The 3742-nt window shown below is 46.3% G+C and overlaps 3 non-coding genes across 3 annotated transcripts; all 3 read left to right on the top strand.

Moving 5' to 3' along the window:
- The first annotated feature begins 1257 nt into the window (after positions 1–1257).
- Positions 1258–1339, top strand: Trnas-gcu (transfer RNA serine (anticodon GCU)). The gene has a single exon. It is a non-coding gene; the product is annotated as a tRNA-Ser (tRNA).
- Positions 1340–2103: 764 nt separating this feature from the next.
- Positions 2104–2185, top strand: Trnas-gcu (transfer RNA serine (anticodon GCU)). Its single transcript has one exon. It is a non-coding gene; the product is annotated as a tRNA-Ser (tRNA).
- A 764-nt stretch (positions 2186–2949) lies between these two features.
- Positions 2950–3031, top strand: Trnas-gcu (transfer RNA serine (anticodon GCU)). The gene has a single exon. It is a non-coding gene; the product is annotated as a tRNA-Ser (tRNA).
- The last annotated feature ends 711 nt before the right edge of the window (positions 3032–3742 follow it).

The raw sequence follows: 3742 nt of genomic DNA, 5'->3' as shown, positions 1-3742 counted from the left end.
CTTGGATGGAATGTACATCCTAAATGGACATCTACCACGGAATCCTACAAGCATTTCGTCAACAGTGACGTACTCTCCGACTGAATAGTTTTCTTGACAAGCTTCTATCAATGAATTGAAGAGCCAAGAGATGTGGTACAGTTTATCTGTGAGTTTCCTTGCGTCACGGGTTGCTGCATCATCAAAACGAAGGCAACGTAATAAAAACAGCAAACGTTTCAAGGGCATAGTTGCCCTAAAAATTGGTCTACCAGTGCCGTTTGTAGCATATAAACCATTCAGATCTTCGTTGTTTGACTTGAAGGCTCCCCACAAATAACAAAGACCTATGACAGCTTTTATTTCAGTACTGTCTGTTAGATTTGAAAAAGAATTCTTTTTTGACTCAGGTGGCAATGACATAATCTTTTCATTGGTTCTGAGTACTACCTCTGCAATCATTTCTTTGCTGAAAAGTAGTTCCCAAAATGCTAGAGGGGTCTTTTCTGTTACCTGTCTAGCTGCATTACGTATGCCAGGAAAGTGAATTGGAGCAATGATGTTGGTTTGAGAGGTTCTTCCACGTATGCTGGGTGTTGTTGACCACTTGAATCTGTTTCTTCCATAGATATAATTAGTTCCAGATTGTTCGTTGTTACTGTCTCCATCATCACTTTCATCACTTCCAGTTTCATGTTCACTAATTTCATAGTCACTGTCGCTTCCACTTATGTCTTCAATATCACTGTCCAATGGTTCGTTCAGATTATCTGTAGTATCTTCCTCGCTCATTTTTCTGAAGCACTACACCGTAAATCCAAGATACCGGAAATAATGCCACGAAAAGAAAACTTTCACTAACGGTACACCTGGGTCCACGGGACCCGATCACCTTTATAGAAACAAAACTAACAAAGAAACGCCTGCAACAATGTTGTGGGCTGGTAGCCAGTTGATTGTTAGGAGAGTACAGGGAGAGGGAAGTCAGTGCTACCACACACATCACGGAGCTGGAAAAAAGAAATTTCGCTCGGGTCCCTGGGACCCAGGTGTACCAGTTACGGGGTAGATAAGTGGGCCGGTGATTTTACCCGATCGCATGTCGACATGGACGGATGCTGTCATTAAACGATTCGCCAGTGGGAGCTTGGTCGGCCGCACTGCAGCTTGGCATTAGACGTTAACACCGGCCCAGTACCATGTATTGAATGTGTTTTCGAATCGACAAATGTCTTCTTTCCGCAAGCACTCGCCAAAGACACAAGTGTAGCTCCAGCAGACGAGGTGGCCGAGTGGTTAAGGCGTTGGACTGCTAATCCAATGTGCTCTGCACGCGTGGGTTCGAATCCCATCCTCGTCGAAGAAATTTACGTAAAGCACGCTTTTGCGGTCACTCCTTCTCCGTGCGAAACGCCACTCAGTAGTAACATCGACGCGTGTACGTGGCAGATAGCGTGTGTATGAAATAAGAGACAAAACTGCCTACCAGATGAAAGCGCACAACATTCCGTAGCGTATGCCCTTCGAATTAAACATCAATTCGAGATCTATAAACCAATCAAATATCGGCTCCAGCAAAGAGTATGTTGGTATTTGCGAACGACGAGTTCTTATTTATATTTAAGTGCATATCTGTCGCAGTCATTTTAACGTATCGTGCCTTTAATAATCCATCTGTAGCACAACATCCGTCGCTAGTGGCCGCCCAAACACCAAGCTCCATCGCAAACAGCAGGACAATCTTGGGCTAGGGTGGACGTCAAAACCTTGCAAGCAATATCAGTGTAGCGTATCGAGCTGTACGTTTCGATGCAGTAAGTCGTGCAAAAGAATGCACAGCACCTTTCTCATTTGCATTAGACGACACTGCATGTCGATACAATGCTTATTCCTGCAGTAGATAAGTGGGCCGGTGATTTTACCCGATCGCATGTCGACATGGACGGATGCTGTCATTAAACGATTCGCCAGTGGGAGCTTGGTCGGCCGGAGCTTGGTCGGCCGCACTGCAGCTTGGCATTAGACGTTAACACCGGCCCAGTACCATATTTTGAATGTGTTTTCGAATCGACAAATGTCTTCTTTCCGCAAGCACTCGCCAAAGACACAAGTGTAGCTCCAGCAGACGAGGTGGCCGAGTGGTTAAGGCGTTGGACTGCTAATCCAATGTGCTCTGCACGCGTGGGTTCGAATCCCATCCTCGTCGAAGAAATTTACGTAAAGCACGCTTTTGCGGTCACTCCTTCTCCGTGCGAAACGCCACTCAGCAGTAACATCGACGCGTGTACGTGGCAGATAGCGTGTGTATGAAATAAGAGACAAAACTGCCTACCAGATGAAAGCGCACAACATTCCGTAGCGTATGCCCTTCGAATTAAACATCAATTCGAGATCTATAAACCAATCAAATATCGGCTCCAGCAAAGAGTATGTTGGTATTTGCGAACGACGAGTTCTTATTTATATTTAAGTGCATATCTGTCGCAGTCATTTTAACGTATCGTGCCTTTAATAATCCATCTGTAGCACAACATCCGTCGCTAGTGGCCGCCCAAACACCAAGCTCCATCGCAAACAGCAGGACAATCTTGGGCTAGGGTGGACGTCAAAACCTTGCAAGCAATATCAGTGTAGCGTATCGAGCTGTACGTTTCGATGCAGTAAGTCGTGCAAAAGAATGCACAGCACCTTTCTCATTTGCATTAGACGACACTGCATGTCGATACAATGCTTATTCCTGCAGTAGATAAGTGGGCCGGTGATTTTACCCGATCGCATGTCGACATGGACGGATGCTGTCATTAAACGATTCGCCAGTGGGAGCTTGGTCGGCCGGAGCTTGGTCGGCCGCACTGCAGCTTGGCATTAGACGTTAACACCGGCCCAGTACCATGTTTTGAATGTGTTTTCGAATCGACAAATGTCTTCTTTCCGCAAGCACTCGCCAAAGACACAAGTGTAGCTCCAGCAGACGAGGTGGCCGAGTGGTTAAGGCGTTGGACTGCTAATCCAATGTGCTCTGCACGCGTGGGTTCGAATCCCATCCTCGTCGAAGAAATTTACGTAAAGCACGCTTTTGCGGTCACTCCTTCTCCGTGCGAAACGCCACTCAGTAGTAACATCGACGCGTGTACGTGGCAGATAGCGTGTGTATGAAATAAGAGACAAAACTTCCTACCAGATGAAAGCGCACAACATTCCGTAGCGTATGCCCTTCGAATTAAACATCAATTCGAGATCTATAAACCAATCAAATATCGGCTCCAGCAAAGAGTATGTTGGTATTTGCGAACGACGAGTTCTTATTTATATTTAAGTGCATATCTGTCGCAGTCATTTTAACGTATCGTGCCTTTAATAATCCATCTGTAGCAGGCAGTTTGTTGTTGAAAGTCAGGCCGCCATCTACAGAAGCCATTTGGCAGGGCCTACTGGAGTGACTTGACTTTGCAGACATCCGTCGCTAGTGGCCGCCCAAACACCAAGCTCCATCGCAAACAGCAGGACAATCTTGGGCTAGGGGGCACGTCAAAATCTTGCAAGCAATATCAGTGTAGCGTATCGAGCTGTACGTTTCGTTGCAGTAAGTCGTGCAAAAGAATGCACAGCACCTTTCTCATTTGCATTAGACGACACTGCATGTCGATACAATGCTTATTCCTGCAGTAGATAAGTGGGCCAGTGATTTTACCCGATCGCATATCGACATGGACGGATGCTGTCATTAAACGATTCGCCAGTGGGAGCTTGGTCGGCCGCACTG

This window comes from Schistocerca serialis, chromosome 2 (assembly GCF_023864345.2).
Source record: "Schistocerca serialis cubense isolate TAMUIC-IGC-003099 chromosome 2, iqSchSeri2.2, whole genome shotgun sequence".
NCBI classification, from domain to species: domain Eukaryota; kingdom Metazoa; phylum Arthropoda; class Insecta; order Orthoptera; family Acrididae; genus Schistocerca; species Schistocerca serialis.
Note: the sequence above shows the minus strand (reverse complement) of the source record. Positions and strands in the feature narration are given on the sequence as shown.